Raw genomic sequence first — 17,548 nt, forward strand, 5'->3', positions numbered from 1 at the left:
CAACTGTCTCGCGGCTTACCCTCTTTATGGAGAACCACAATAGTTGCAAGCCGTTGGTCCAGCGGAAGGGAGCCAACCTCAAGCGACGCATTAAACATCTCACGGAGATAAGGCGCCAGCTTCTCAGGACGAAGCTTGTACAGCTCGATCGGCAGACCATTCGGGCCCAAAGCCTTTCCGGAGCGGACCGCACGAATCGCCAGTGCTATCTCGTCATTCGTCAATGCCGCATCCATCAAGTCTCTGTCGGCGGCAGAGAGGCATGGCAATGTAATATCTCGTAACAATTGACGAGAGTCATCCTCCGGCCTATCCGAGACCGACGAATAGACGTCATGCAGATGATCCGCAAAACAGGTCACTATCTCTCCGGGATCTGTAACACTCACACCGTCGGCACGCACAATCACCGGGACCACACGATTCGCTCTTTCGCTCTTTTCCAGCCACGCAATCAATTTTCCAGCCTTGTCACCCACATCATACAAGCGCCCCTGCTGTTCCCGACTAGTGAGCTTGGCAGCATTCGTAACCAGCGCCCTATAGTCCGATTGCTTAAGGCTAAGGGCGTGAAGTTTCTCCCTCGTGACTCCCCGCCCAAGATCCTCTTCCATGCTAGTTATGTCAGACTCCAGGTGCACCACCTCCTCGTTTTTATGCTTCTTAGCAAGGGAGATCAAGGATAGGGCCTGCCCACGGATCACCACCTTAAAGGCCTCCCACAATGTCAAAGCCGACGAGACGGAGCCCTGGTTCCACGAAAAAACGGTCAAGAGACTTCACCAATTGGGCACGAACTGTGGGGTCGCGGAGATACCAGGGATTAATCGGTGCCACCCTCCCCCCAGCCCCCAAGGCAATATCCAAGTGGAGCAGCACCGGGGAATGATCAGAAATTCCACGAGCTAGATGTTTAACTTCCCCGATCATTGGGGCTTGGGCGGCCGGCATCAGCACATAGTCCAATCTAGATAAGGAGCCGTGGGCCCCAGAGTGGAACGTAAACTGAGCCAGCCCCGGGTGCATCGCTCTCCAACAATCTACCAGTCCCATAGTGTCAATAAAGCCACCTAACCAAGAATGCGCCCCAGGGAGGTCTCTGGGCGGGTGTCGATCCTCTCTACCAGACACAACAGAGTTGAAATCCCCACCAACCAGCAACAGGCCCTCAGGGAGCCCGAGCAATAGCCCACCCAAATCCGCGAAGGTGGTAGTCTGCAACCCAGGGGGGACATAAACCGAAACCAGACACAAAGTCCTACCCTCCCACCGGCCAACCAGCGCTACGTAGCGCCCCCGATCATCGTGCTTCACCTCATCTATTTCCAGTGGGAGAGAGGCTCGGACCAGAATGCCTACCCCTCTGGATCCAGTAGTAAAGCCTGAGTGGGCCACCAAACGGTAGCCCCGTCTATTCAATGCCTGACAGGAGTTGCCCACCAAATGCGTCTCTTGTAGGAAGACAACATCAGGAGAGAGACGTTTCAGATATTGTAGCACCACCCCTCGCTTCAGACGGTCCCCCAAGCCATTGACATTCCATGTTAAAATATGCAATCCCCTACCCCCCATCCCCACCACAACGATTATCCCACCCACTGCGAGAGCAAAAAACAGAACATCGATCACCTGGTGTAAAACAAACCTGAAACAAAAACAACTCCCCCACCACCACCCCCCCAACTCCCGTTACACACCCCCCCACCCTGCACCCCTGCACTAGAACATCTAGCCACCCCAACTCGCAGTGTGCCTGTCGCCCCGACATGAACCTAGTCTACGAAAAGAAAGAAAACCCCCCTAGAGGAGGAAGAGTCTCACCAGATATCCCGCAGCCCCCCGGCACAAAAGGAAGGGTAATGCAGTCCCACGAAAAAGGTCACCCCTGACCAAAGTCTGAGTTCAACACACGATGAGCCAGGAACCATAGGTCAGTAGTTCACGGGTGCTCCGCTGAGCCACCTCCGCCGTCCTCGGTCCGCTCCTCTCCCCCGCGCCGACGATGCAATGTATCAAGCCAGTCCTCCACTGCATCTGGCCGGTCGAAAAAGTAGGTCCGGTCCTCCAGTTCAATACGAAGCTTAGCCGGGAAAAGCATGGCGTACTTCAGACCCATGTCTCGTAGTCGCCGTTTCACAGTCAGAAACCCCATGCGCTGTTTTTGGACCGCCTGAGTAAAGTCAGGATAGAAGCTGACGTCCACGTTCTCGTACTTCAGTGGGCCATTTACCCGGGAGGTCTGTAGGATGGCGTCGCGGTCCCTAAAGTTAAAGATCCTGGCAATGATGGGCCGCGGTGGGGCCCCCGGCTTCGGCCGACCCCCCGGAACTCTGTGGGCCCGCTCCACCATAAAGTATTTGCTGAGGCCCTTCGGCACGAGGTGGTTCAGGATCAGGTCCTCCACAAAAAGATCCACTGACCCATCCTCCGACCTCTCCGGCACACCTACAATGCGCACGTTATTACGCCGTACCTGGCCTTCAAAATCCTCCAGCCGCTTGACCGAAAGGTCGGCGAGGGCCCTCAGACTGTGAAGCTCCGTCTGCAGTTCAGTAACATCTTTCGTAAGGCCCGAAGTCGTGAGAGCAAGTGAATTGACCTTGTCACTGATTTTTGAAAGGTCCGCTCTGAGTAGGTTGACATCAATTGACACAGTGTCCAGCTTGTGGGCCAGAGAGTCAAACCTTTGGCCAACCGACTCCTTCATGGCATCGATGGCACCCATGACATCGATGAGTGTCAATTCCGCCGAGGGTGACGGTCCCTCTCGAACCACCTCTGCAGGCCCACTCGGACCAGGAGATCCCTTCTGCTGGGCATACCGATCCATGTTGTTCGTCTGCACATAACCACCTCTCCGAGTGGTCTTGGGCCTTTGCTTGTCCCCGTCTAGTCGGGCTCCCATTACACGGCAGAGGACGCCAACTCTTGGATGCCCGTGTGTTGTAGTTGTTCCCTGGGGGGGGCGCACCGCAATCAGTGGTGGACAGCTCCCGCTGCCGATATCCTCCGCCGGCCTCCGAGCTGCTCAGATGTAGAGCCACTGCAGGCGCCCGCTCTCCAAGTCGCAGAGGAGAGTCGAAAGCGAAAGTGAAACCCGGGGGGCACGGGTCAGCCCGAAGCTCCGGATCCGTTGTTGTTCAATTGAGACACGGGGAAGATGCCAACCCGAGTCCGGGGCAGCGCAGCGGAGCAGGCCTCTCTCCCAAAGACCGAATAAATCAAGTTCCCAAAATCCGATTTGAGTTCTGAGAACAGGAGTAGCCTCAGCATAGGTTCACCCGCATTATTCCTTCAAAATAACAGGATGAAATCCAGGATAATCGTGGGAGGCTGCGTGGATCCCGGGAGCCCTGTGCCTACGCGTCCATCATGGTTGCGCGCTAGGCTCCTCCCCAATGTCATGTCTTTTGATGGAATATCAGGAATGTCATGTCTTTTGATGGAATGTCAGGAATGTCATGTCTTTTAATAGAATGTCTGGAATGTCATGTCTTTTAATGAAATGTCAGGAATGTCATGTCTTTTAATGGAATGTCAGGAATGTCATGTCTTTTAATGGAATGTCAGGAATGTCATGGAATGTCAGGAATGTCATGTCTTTTAATGGAATGTCAGGAATGTCATGTAATGTCAGGAATGTCACGTCTTTTAATGGAATGTCAGGAATGTCATGTCTTTTAATGGAATGTCAGGAATGTCAGTCATGTCAGGAATGTCATGTCTTTTAATGGAATGTCAGGAATGTCATGTCTTTTAATGGAATGTCTGGTCTTTAATGGAATGTCATGTCTTTTAATGGAATGTCAGGAATGGCATGTCTTTTAATGGCATGTCAGTCATGTCATGGAATGTCAGGAATGTCATGTCTTTTAATGGAATGTCAGGAATGTCGTGTCTTTAATGGAATGTCAGGAATGTCAGTCATGTCATGGAATGTCAGCAATGTCATGTCTTTTAATGGAATGTCAGGAATGTCATGTCTTTTAATTGAATGTTAGGAATGTCATGGAATGTCAGGAATGTCATGTCTTTTAATGGAATGTCAGGAATGTCAGTCATGTCATGGAATGTCAGGAATGTCATGTCTTTTAATGGAATGTCAGGAATGTCATGTCTTTTAATGGAATGTCAGGAATGTCATGTCTTTAGTGGAATGTCAGGAATGTAATGGAATGTCAGGAATGTCATGTCTTTTAATGGAATGTTAGGAATGTCATGTCTTTTAATGGAATGTCAGGAATGTCAGTCATGTCATGGAATGTCAGGAATGTCATGTCTTTTAATGGAATATCAGGAATGTCATGTTTTTAATGGAATGTCAGGAATGTCAGTCATGTCATGGAATGTCAGGAATGTCATGTCTTTTAATGGAATTTCAGGAATGTCATGTCGTTTAATGGAATGTCTGGAATGTCATTTCGTTTAATGGAATGTCATGGAATGTCATGTCTTTTAATGGAATGTCAGGAATATCATGTCTTTTGATGGAATGTCAGGAATGTCATGTCTTTTAATGGAATGTCAGGAATGTCATGGAATGTCAGGAATGTCATGTCTTAATGGAATGTCAGTAATGTCATGTCTTTTGATGGAATATCAGGAATGTCATGTCTTTTAATGAAATGTCAGGAATGTCATGTCGTTTAATGGAATGTCAGGAATGTCATGTCTTTTAATGGAATGTCAGGAATGTCAGTCATGTCATGGAATGTCATGTCTTTTAATGGAATGTCAGGAATGTCAGTCAAGTCATGGAATGTCAGGAATGTCATGTCTTTTAATGGAATGTCAGGAATGTCATGTCTTTTGATGGAATGTCAGGAATGTCATGTCTTTTAATGGAATGTTTGGAATGTCATGTCTTTTAATGGAATGTCTGGAATGTCATGTCTTTTAATGAAATGTCTGGAATGTCATGTCTTTTAATGGAATGTCAGGAATGTCATGTCTTTTAATGGAATGTCAGGAATGTCATGGAATGTCAGGAATGTCATGTCTTTTAATGGAATGTCAGGAATGTCATGTCTTTTAATGGAATGTCAAGAATGTCAGGAATGTCATGTCTTTTAATGGAATGTCAGGAATGTCATGTATTTTAATGGAATGTCAGGAATGTCATGTAATGTTAGGAATGTCATGTCTTTTAATGGAATGTCAGGAATGTCATGTCTTTTAATGGAATGTCCGGAATGTCATGTCTTTTAATGGAATGTCTGGAATGTCATGTCTTTAATGGAATGTCATGTCTTTTAATGGAATGTCAGGAATGTCATGTCTTTTAATAGAATGTCAGTCGTGTCATGGAATGTCAGGAATGTCATGTCTTTTAATGGAATGTCAGGAATGTCAGTCATGTCATGGAATGTCATGTCTTTTAATGGAATGTCAGGAATGTCATGTCTTTTAATGGAATGTCAGGAATGTCATGGAATGTCTGGAATGTCATGTCTTTTAATGGAATGTCATGTCTTTTAATGGAATGTCAGGAATGTCAGTCATGTCATAGAATGTCAGGAATGTCATGTCTTTTAATGGAATGTCAGGAATGTCATGTCTTTTAATGGAATGTCTGGAATGTCATGTCTTTTGACGGAATATCAGGAATGGCATGTCTTTTGATGGAATGTCAGGAATGTCATGTCTTTTAATGGAATGTCAGGAATGTCAGGATTGTCAGGAATGTCATGTCTTTTGATGGAATGTCAGGAATGTCATGTCTTTTGATGGAATGTCAGGAACGTCAGTCATGTCATGGAATGTCAGGAATGTCATGTCTTTTCATGGAATGTCAGGAATGTCATGTCTTTTAATGGAATGTCAGGAATGTCATGTCTTTAATGGAATGTCAGGAATGTCAGTAATGTCATGGAATGTCAGGAATGTCATGTCTTTTAATGGAATATCAGGAATGTTATGTCTTTTGATGGAATGTCAGGAATGTCATGTCTTTTAATGGAATGTCTGGAATGTCATGGAATGTCAGGAATGTCATGTCTTTTGATGGAATGTCAGGAATGTCATGTCTTTTAATGGAATGTCAGGAATGTCATGTTGTTTAATGGAATGTCAGGAATGTCATGTCTTTTAATGGAATGTCAGGAATGTCAGTCATGTCATGGAATGTCATGTCTTTTGATGGAATGTCAGGAATGTCATGTCTTTTGATGGAATATCAAGAATGTCATGTCTTTTGATGGAATGTCTGGAATGTCATGTCTTTTAATGGAATGTCAGGAATGTCATGTCATGTCTTTTAATGGAATGTCAGGAATGTCATGTCTTTTAATGTAATGTCAGGAATGTCAGGAATGTCATGTCTTTTAATGGAATGTCAGGAATGTCATGTAATGTCAGGAATGTCATGTCTTTTAATGGAATGTCAGGAATGTCATGTCTTTTAATGGAATGTCTGGAATGTCATGTCTTTAATGGAATGTCATGTCTTTTAATGGAATGTCAGGAATGTCATGTCTTTAATGGAATGTCAGGAATGTCAGTCATGTCATGGAATGTCAGGAATGTCATGTCTTTTAATGGAATGTCAGGAATGTCATGTCTTTTAATGGAATGTCAGGAATTTCATGTCTTTAATGGAATGTCAGGAATGTCAGTCATGTCATGGAATGTCAGGAATGTCATGTCTTTTAATGGAATGTCAGGAATGTCATGGAATGTCAGGAATGTCATGTCTTTTAATGGAATATCAGGAATGTCATGTCTTTTAATGGAATGTCAGGAATGTCATGTCTTTTAATGGAATGTCAGGAATGTCAGTCATGTCATGGAATGTCAGGAATGTCATGTCTTTTAATGGAATGTCAGGAATGTCAGTCATGTCATGGAATGTCAGGAATGTCATGTCTTTTAATGGAATGTCTGGAATGTCATGTCTTTTAATGGAATGTCAGGAATGTCATGGAATGTCAGGAATGTCATGTCTTTTAATGGAATGTCATGTCTTTTAATGGAATGTCAAGAATGTCAGGAATGTCATGTCTTTTAATGGAATGTCAGGAATGTCATGTATTTAATGGAATGTCAGGAATGTCAGTCATGTCATGGAATGTCAGGAATGTCATTGCTTTTAATGGAATGTCAGGAATGTCATGTCTTTTAATGGAATGTCAGGAATTTCATGGAATGTCCGGAATGTCAGGAATGTCATGTCTTTTAATGGAATGTCAGGAATGTCATGTCTTTTAATGGAATGTCAGGAATGTCATGTCTTTTAATGGAATGTCATGTCTTTTGACGGAATGTCAGGAATGGCATGTCTTTTGATGGAATGTCAGGAATGTCATGTCTTTTAATGGAATGTCAGGAATGTCAGGATTGTCAGGAATGTCATGTCTTTTAATGGAATGTCAGGAATGTCAGTCATGTCATGGAATGTCAGGAATGTCATGTCTTTTAATGGAATGTCAGGAATGTCATGTCTTTTAATGGAATGTCAGGAATGTCATGTCTTTAATGGAATGTCAGGAATGTCAGTCATGTCATGGAATGTCAGGAATGTCATGTCTTTTAATGGAATGTTAGGAATGTCATGTCTTTTGATGGAATATCAAGAATGTTATGTCTTTTGATGGAATGTCAGGAATGCCATGTCTTTTAATGGAATGTCAGGAATGTCATGGAATGTCAGGAATGTCAGGAATGTCATGTCTTTTAATGGAATGTCAGGAATATCATGTCTTTTAATGGAATGTCAGGAATTTCATGTCTTTAATGGAATGTCAGGAATGTCAGTCATGTCATGGAATGTCAGGAATGTCATGTCTTTTAATGGAATGTCAGGAATGTCATGTCTTTTAATGGAATGTCAGGAATGTCATGTCTTTTAATGGAATGTCAGGAATGTCAGTCATGTCATGGAATGTCAGGAATGTCATGTCTTTTAATGGAATGTCAGGAATGTCATGTCTTTTAATGGAATGTCAGGAATGTCAGTCATGTCATGGAATGTCAGGAATGTCATGTCTTTTGATGGAATGTCAGGAATGTCATGTCTTTTAATGGAATGTCAGGAATGTCATGTCTTTAATGGAATGTCAGGAATGTCAGTCATGTCATGGAATGTCAGGAATGTCATGTCTTTTAATGGAATGTCAGGAATGTCATGTCTTTTGATGGAATATCAGGAATGTTATGTCTTTTGATGGAATGTCAGGAATGTCATGTCTTTTAATGGAATGTCAGGAATGTCATGGAATGTCAGGAATGTCATGTCTTTTAATGGAATGTCAGGAATGTCATGTCTTTTGATGGAATGTCAGGAATGTCATGCCTTTTAATGGAATGTCAGGAAATTCATGTCTTTTAATGGAATGTCAGGAATGTCATGGAATGTCAGGAATGTCACGTCTTTTAATGGAATGTCAGTCATGTCATGGAATGTCAGGAATGTCATGTCTTTTAATGGAATGTCAGGAATGTCAGTCATGTCATGGAATGTCAGGAATGTCATGTCTTTTAATGGAATGTCAGGAATGTCATGTCTTTTAATGGAATGTCAGGAATGTCATGGAATGTCAGGAATGTCATGTCTTTTAATGGAATGTCAGGAATGTCATGCCTTTTAATGGAATGTCAGGAATGTCATGGAATGTCAGGAATGTCATGTCTTTTAATGGAATGTCAGGAATGTCATGTCTTTTGATGGAATGTCAGGAATGTCATGTCTTTTAATGGAATGTCAGGAATGTCATGTCTTTTAATGGAATGCCAGGAATTTCATGTCTTTAATGGAATGTCAGGAATGTCAGTCATGTCATGGAATGTCAGGAATGTCATGTCTTTTAATGGAATGTCAGGAATGTCATGTCTTTTAATGGAATGTCAGGAATATCATGGAATGTCAGGAATGTCAGGAATGTCATGTCTTTTAATGGAATGTTAGGAATGTCAGTCATGTCATGGAATGTCAGGAATGTCATGTCTTTTAATGGAATGTCAGGAATGTCAGTCATGTCATGGAATGTCAGGAATGTCATGTCTTTTAATGGAATGTCAGGAATGTCATGTCTTTTAATGGAATGTCTGGAATGTCATGTCTTTTAATGGAATGTCAGGAATGTCATGGAATGTCAGGAATGTCATGGAATGTCATGTCTTTTAATGGAATATCAAGAATGTCATGTCTTTTGATGAAATGTCAGGAATGTCATGTCGTTTAATGGAATGTCAGGAATGTCAGTCATGTCATGGAATGTCATGTCTTTTAATGGAATGTCAGGAATGTCAGTCATATCATGGAATGTCAGGAATGTCATGCCTTTTAATGGAATGTCAGAAATGTCATGTCTTTTGATGGAATATCAGGAATGTCATGTCTTTTGATGGAATGTCAGGAATGTCATGTCTTTTAATGGAATGTTTGGAATGTCATGTCTTTTAATGGAATGTCTGGAATGTCATGTCTTTTAATGAAATATCTGGAATGTCATGTCTTTTAATGGAATGTCAGGAATGTCATGTCTTTTAATGGAATGTCAGGAATGTCATGGAATTTCAGGAATGTCATGTCTTTTAATGGAATGTCAGGAATGTCATGTCTTTTAATGGAATGTCAGGAATGTCAGGAATGTCATGTCTTTTAATGGAATGTCAGGAATGTCATGGAATGTCAGGAATGTCATGTCTTTTAATGGAATGTCAGGAATGTCATGGAATGTCAGGAATGTCATGTCTTTTAATGGAATGTCAGGAATGTCATGTCTTTTAATGGAATATCAGGAATGTCATGTCTTTTAATGGAATGTCAGGAATGTCATGGAATGTCAGGAATGTCATGTCTTTTAATGGAATGTCAGGAATGTCATGTCTTTTGATGGAATGTCAGGAATGTCATGTCTTTTAATGGAATGTCAGGAATGTCATGGAATGTCAGGAATGTCATGTCTTTTAATGGAATGTCAGGAATGTCATGTCATTTAATGGAATGTCAGTCATGTCATGGAATGTCAGGAATGTCATGTCTTTTAATGTAATGTCAGGAATGTCAGGAATGTCATGTCTTTTAATGGAATGTCAGGAATGTCATGTAATGTCAGGAATGTCATGTCTTTTAATGGAATGTCAGGAATGTCATGTCTTTTAATGGAATGTCAGGAATGTCATGTCTTTTAATAGAATGTCTGGAATGTCATGTCTTTAATGGAATGTCATGTCTTTTAATGGAATGTCAGGAATGTCATGTCTTTTAATGGAATGTCAGGAATGTCATGTCTTTAATGGAATGTCAGGAATGTCAGTCATGTCATGGAATGTCAGGAATGTCATGTCTTTTAATGGAATGTCAGGAATGTCATGTCTTTTAATGGAATGTCAGGAATTTCATGTCTTTAATGGAATGTCAGGAATGTCAGTCATGTCATGGAATGTCAGGAATGTCATGTCTTTTAATGGAATGTCAGGAATGTCATGGAATGTCAGGAATGTCATGTCTTTTAATGGAATATCAGGAATGTCATGTCTTTTAATGGAATGTCAGGAATGTCATGTCTTTTAATGGAATGTCAGGAATGTCAGTCATGTCATGGAATGTCAGGAATGTCATGTCTTTTAATGGAATGTCAGGAATGTCAGTCATGTCATGGAATGTCAGGAATGTCATGTCTTTTAATGGAATGTCTGGAATGTCATGTCTTTTAATGGAATGTCAGGAATGTCATGGAATGTCAGGAATGTCATGTCTTTTAATGGAATGTCATGTCTTTTAATGGAATGTCAAGAATGTCAGGAATGTCACGTCTTTTAATGGAATGTCAGTCATGTCATGGAATGTCAGGAATGTCATGTCTTTTAATGGAATGTCAGGAATGTCAGTCATGTCATGGAATGTCAGGAATGTCATGTCTTTTAATGGAATGTCAGGAATGTCATGTCTTTTAATGGAATGTCAGGAATGTCATGGAATGTCAGGAATGTCATGTCTTTTAATGGAATGTCAGGAATGTCATGCCTTTTAATGGAATGTCAGGAATGTCATGGAATGTCAGGAATGTCATGTCTTTTAATGGAATGTCAGGAATGTCATGTCTTTTGATGGAATGTCAGGAATGTCATGTCTTTTAATGGAATGTCAGGAATGTCATGTCTTTTAATGGAATGTCAGGAATTTCATGTCTTTAATGGAATGTCAGGAATGTCAGTCATGTCATGGAATGTCAGGAATGTCATGTCTTTTAATGGAATGTCAGGAATGTCATGTCTTTTAATGGAATGTCAGGAATATCATGGAATGTCAGGAATGTCAGGAATGTCATGTCTTTTAATGGAATGTCAGGAATGTCATGTCTTTTAATGGAATGTCAGGAATGTCAGTCATGTCATGGAATGTCAGGAATGTCATGTCTTTTAATGGAATGTCAGGAATGTCAGTCATGTCATGGAATGTCAGGAATGTCATGTCTTTTAATGGAATGTCAGGAATGTCATGTCTTTTAATGGAATGTCTGGAATGTCATGTCTTTTAATGGAATGTCAGGAATGTCATGGAATGTCAGGATTGTCATGGAATGTCATGTCTTTTAATGGAATATCAAGAATGTCATGTCTTTTGATGAAATGTCAGGAATGTCATGTCGTTTAATGGAATGTCAGGAATGTCAGTCATGTCATGGAATGTCATGTCTTTTAATGGAATGTCAGGAATGTCAGTCATATCATGGAATGTCAGGAATGTCATGCCTTTTAATGGAATGTCAGAAATGTCATGTCTTTTGATGGAATATCAGGAATGTCATGTCTTTTAATGGAATGTTTGGAATGTCATGCCTTTTAATGGAATGTCAGAAATGTCATGTCTTTTGATGGAATGTCAGGAATGTCATGTCTTTTAATGGAATGTTTGGAATGTCATGTCTTTTAATGGAATGTCTGGAATGTCATGTCTTTTAATGAAATATCTGGAATGTCATGTCTTTTAATGGAATGTCAGGAATGTCATGTCTTTTAATGGAATGTCAGGAATGTCATGGAATTTCAGGAATGTCATGTCTTTTAATGGAATGTCAGGAATGTCATGTCTTTTAATGGAATGTCAGGAATGTCAGGAATGTCATGTCTTTTAATGGAATGTCAGGAATGTCATGTCTTTTAATGGAATGTCAGGAATGTCATGGAATGTCAGGAATGTCATGTCTTTTAATGGAATGTCAGGAATGTCAGGAATGTCATGTCTTTTAATGGAATGTCAGGAATGTCATGTCTTTTAATGGAATATCAGGAATGTCATGTCTTTTAATGGAATGTCAGGAATGTCATGGAATGTCAGGAATGTCATGTCTTTTAATGGAATGTCAGGAATGTCATGTCTTTTGATGGAATGTCAGGAATGTCATGTCTTTTAATGGAATGTCAGGAATGTCATGGAATGTCAAGAATGTCATGTCTTTTAATGGAATGTCAGGAATGTCATGTCATTTAATGGAATGTCAGTCATGTCATGGAATGTCAGGAATGTCATGTCTTTTAATGTAATGTCAGGAATGTCAGGAATGTCATGTCTTTTAATGGAATGTCAGGAATGTCATGTAATGTCAGGAATGTCATGTCTTTTAATGGAATGTCAGGAATGTCATGTCTTTTAATGGAATGTCAGGAATGTCATGTCTTTTAATAGAATGTCTGGAATGTCATGTCTTTAATGGAATGTCATGTCTTTTAATGGAATGTCAGGAATGTCATGTCTTTTAATGGAATGTCAGGAATGTCATGTCTTTAATGGAATGTCAGGAATGTCAGTCATGTCATGGAATGTCAGGAATGTCATGTCTTTTAATGGAATGTCAGGAATGTCATGTCTTTTAATGGAATGTCAGGAATTTCATGTCTTTAATGGAATGTCAGGAATGTCAGTCATGTCATGGAATGTCAGGAAAGTCATGTCTTTTAATGGAATGTCAGGAATGTCATGGAATGTCAGGAATGTCATGTCTTTTAATGGAATATCAGGAATGTCATGTCTTTTAATGGAATGTCAGGAATGTCATGTCTTTTAATGGAATGTCAGGAATGTCAGTCATGTCATGGAATGTCAGGAATGTCATGTCTTTTAATGGAATGTCAGGAATGTCAGTCATGTCATGGAATGTCAGGAATGTCATGTCTTTTAATGGAATGTCTGGAATGTCATGTCTTTTAATGGAATGTCAGGAATGTCATGGAATGTCAGGAATGTCATGTCGTTTAATGGAATGTCATGTCTTTTAATGGAATGTCAAGAATGTCAGGAATGTCATGTCTTTTAATGGAATGTCAGGAATGTCATGTATTTAATGAAATGTCAGGAATGTCAGTCATGTCATGGAATGTCAGGAATGTCATTGCTTTTAATGGAATATCAGGAATGTCATGTCTTTTAATGGAATGTCAGGAATGTCATGGAATGTCAGGAATGTCAGGAATGTCATGTCTTTTAATGGAATGTCAGGAATGTCATGTCTTTTAATGGAATGTCAGGAATGTCATGTCTTTTAATGGAATGTCATGTCTTTTGATGGAATGTCAGGAATGTCATGTCTTTTAATGGAATGTCTGGAATGTCATGTCTTTTAATGGAATGTCAGGAATGTCATGGAATGTCAGGAATGTCATGGAATGTCATGTCTTTTAATGGAATATCAAGAATGTCATGTCTTTTGATGAAATGTCAGGAATGTCATGTCGTTTAATGGAATGTCAGGAATGTCAGTCATGTCATGGAATGTCATGTCTTTTAATGGAATGTCAGGAATGTCAGTCATATCATGGAATGTCAGGAATGTCATGCCTTTTAATGGAATGTCAGAAATGTCATGTCTTTTGATGGAATATCAGGAATGTCATGTCTTTTGATGGAATGTCAGGAATGTCATGTCTTTTAATGGAATGTTTGGAATGTCATGTCTTTTAATGGAATGTCTGGAATGTCATGTCTTTTAATGAAATATCTGGAATGTCATGTCTTTTAATGGAATGTCAGGAATATCATGTCTTTTAATGGAATGTCAGGAATGTCATGGAATTTCAGGAATGTCATGTCTTTTAATGGAATGTCAGGAATGTCATGTCTTTTAATGGAATGTCAGGAATGTCAGGAATGTCATGTCTTTTAATGGAATGTCAGGAATGTCATGGAATGTCAGGAATGTCATGTCTTTTAATGGAATGTCAGGAATGTCATGGAATGTCAGGAATGTCATGTCTTTTAATGGAATGTCAGGAATGCCATGTCTTTTAATGGAATATCAGGAATGTCATGTCTTTTAATGGAATGTCAGGAATGTCATGGAATGTCAGGAATGTCATGTCTTTTAATGGAATATCAGGAATGTCATGTCTTTTGATGGAATGTCAGGAATGTCATGTCTTTTAATGGAATGTCAGGAATGTCATGGAATGTCAGGAATGTCATGTCTTTTAATGGAATGTCAGGAATGTCATGTCATTTAATGGAATGTCAGTCATGTGTTGGAATGTCAGGAATGTCATGTCTTTTAATGTAATGTCAGGAATGTCAGGAATGTCATGTCTTTTAATGGAATGTCAGGAATGTCATGTAATGTCAGGAATGTCATGTCTTTTAATGGAATGTCAGGAATGTCATGTCTTTTAATGGAATGTCAGGAATGTCATGTCTTTTAATAGAATGTCTGGAATGTCATGTCTTTAATGGAATGTCATGTCTTTTAATGGAATGTCAGGAATGTCATGTCTTTTAATGGAATGTCAGGAATGTCATGTCTTTAATGGAATGTCAGGAATGTCAGTCATGTCATGGAATGTCAGGAATGTCATGTCTTTTAATGGAATGTCAGGAATGTCATGTCTTTTAATGGAATGTCAGGAATTTCATGTCTTTAATGGAATGTCAGGAATGTCAGTCATGTCATGGAATGTCAGGAATGTCATGTCTTTTAATGGAATGTCAGGAATGTCATGGAATGTCAGGAATGTCATGTCTTTTAATGGAATATCAGGAATGTCATGTCTTTTAATGGAATGTCAGGAATGTCATGTCTTTTAATGGAATGTCAGGAATGTCAGTCATGTCATGGAATGTCAGGAATGTCATGTCTTTTAATGGAATGTCAGGAATGTCAGTCATGTCATGGAATGTCAGGAATGTCATGTCTTTTAATGGAATGTCTGGAATGTCATGTCTTTTAATGGAATGTCAGGAATGTCATGGAATGTCAGGAATGTCATGGAATGTCAGGAATGTCATGTCTTTTAATGGAATGTCATGTCTTTTAATGGAATGTCAAGAATGTCAGGAATGTCACGTCTTTTAATGGAATGTCAGTCATGTCATGGAATGTCAGGAATGTCATGTCTTTTAATGGAATGTCAGGAATGTCAGTCATGTCATGGAATGTCAGGAATGTCATGTCTTTTAATGGAATGTCAGGAATGTCATGTCTTTTAATGGAATGTCAGGAATGTCATGGAATGTCAGGAATGTCATGTCTTTTAATGGAATGTCAGGAATGTCATGCCTTTTAATGGAATGTCAGGAATGTCATGGAATGTCAGGAATGTCATGTCTTTTAATGGAATGTCAGGAATGTCATGTCTTTTGATGGAATGTCAGGAATGTCATGTCTTTTAATGGAATGTCAGGAATTTCATGTCTTTAATGGAATGTCAGGAATGTCAGTCATGTCATGGAATGTCAGGAATGTCATGTCTTTTAATGGAATGTCAGGAATGTCATGTCTTTTAATGGAATGTCAGGAATATCATGGAATGTCAGGAATGTCAGGAATGTCATGTCTTTTAATGGAATGTCAGGAATGTCATGTCTTTTAATGGAATGTCAGGAATGTCAGTCATGTCATGGAATGTCAGGAATGTCATGTCTTTTAATGGAATGTCAGGAATGTCAGTCATGTCATGGAATGTCAGGAATGTCATGTCTTTTAATGGAATGTCAGGAATGTCATGTCTTTTAATGGAATGTCTGGAATGTCATGTCTTTTAATGGAATGTCAGGAATGTCATGGAATGTCAGGATTGTCATGGAATGTCATGTCTTTTAATGGAATATCAAGAATGTCATGTCTTTTGATGAAATGTCAGGAATGTCATGTCGTTTAATGGAATGTCAGGAATGTCAGTCATGTCATGGAATGTCATGTCTTTTAATGGAATGTCAGGAATGTCAGTCATATCATGGAATGTCAGGAATGTCATGCCTTTTAATGGAATGTCAGAAATGTCATGTCTTTTGATGGAATATCAGGAATGTCATGTCTTTTAATGGAATGTTTGGAATGTCATGCCTTTTAATGGAATGTCAGAAATGTCATGTCTTTTGATGGAATGTCAGGAATGTCATGTCTTTTAATGGAATGTTTGGAATGTCATGTCTTTTAATGGAATGTCTGGAATGTCATGTCTTTTAATGAAATATCTGGAATGTCATGTCTTTTAATGGAATGTCAGGAATGTCATGTCTTTTAATGGAATGTCAGGAATGTCATGGAATTTCAGGAATGTCATGTCTTTTAATGGAATGTCAGGAATGTCATGTCTTTTAATGGAATGTCAGGAATGTCAGGAATGTCATGTCTTTTAATGGAATGTCAGGAATGTCATGTCTTTTAATGGAATGTCAGGAATGTCATGGAATGTCAGGAATGTCATGTCTTTTAATGGAATGTCAGGAATGTCAGGAATGTCATGTCTTTTAATGGAATGTCAGGAATGTCATGTCTTTTAATGGAATATCAGGAATGTCATGTCTTTTAATGGAATGTCAGGAATGTCATGGAATGTCAGGAATGTCATGTCTTTTAATGGAATGTCAGGAATGTCATGTCTTTTGATGGAATGTCAGGAATGTCATGTCTTTTAATGGAATGTCAGGAATGTCATGGAATGTCAGGAATGTCATGTCTTTTAATGGAATGTCAGGAATGTCATGTCATTTAATGGAATGTCAGTCATGTCATGGAATGTCAGGAATGTCATGTCTTTTAATGTAATGTCAGGAATGTCAGGAATGTCATGTCTTTTAATGGAATGTCAGGAATGTCATGTAATGTCAGGAATGTCATGTCTTTTAATGGAATGTCAGGAATGTCATGTCTTTTAATGGAATGTCAGGAATGTCATGTCTTTTAATAGAATGTCTGGAATGTCATGTCTTTAATGGAATGTCATGTCTTTTAATGGAATGTCAGGAATATCATGTCTTTTAATGGAATGTCAGGAATGTCATGTCTTTAATGGAATGTCAGGAATGTCAGTCATGTCATGGAATGTCAGGAATGTCATGTCTTTTAATGGAATGTCAGGAATGTCATGTCTTTTAATGGAATGTCAGGAATTTCATGTCTTTAATGGAATGTCAGGAATGTCAGTCATGTCATGGAATGTCAGGAATGTCATGTCTTTTAATGGAATGTCAGGAATGTCATGGAATGTCAGGAATGTCATGTCTTTTAATGGAATATCAGGAATGTCATGTCTTTTAATGGAATGTCAGGAATGTCATGTCTTTTAATGGAATGTCAGGAATGTCAGTCATGTCATGGAATGTCAGGAATGTCATGTC

The sequence above is a fragment of the Triturus cristatus genome, chromosome 8, assembly GCF_964204655.1.
Source record: "Triturus cristatus chromosome 8, aTriCri1.1, whole genome shotgun sequence".
Lineage (NCBI taxonomy): Eukaryota > Metazoa > Chordata > Amphibia > Caudata > Salamandridae > Triturus > Triturus cristatus.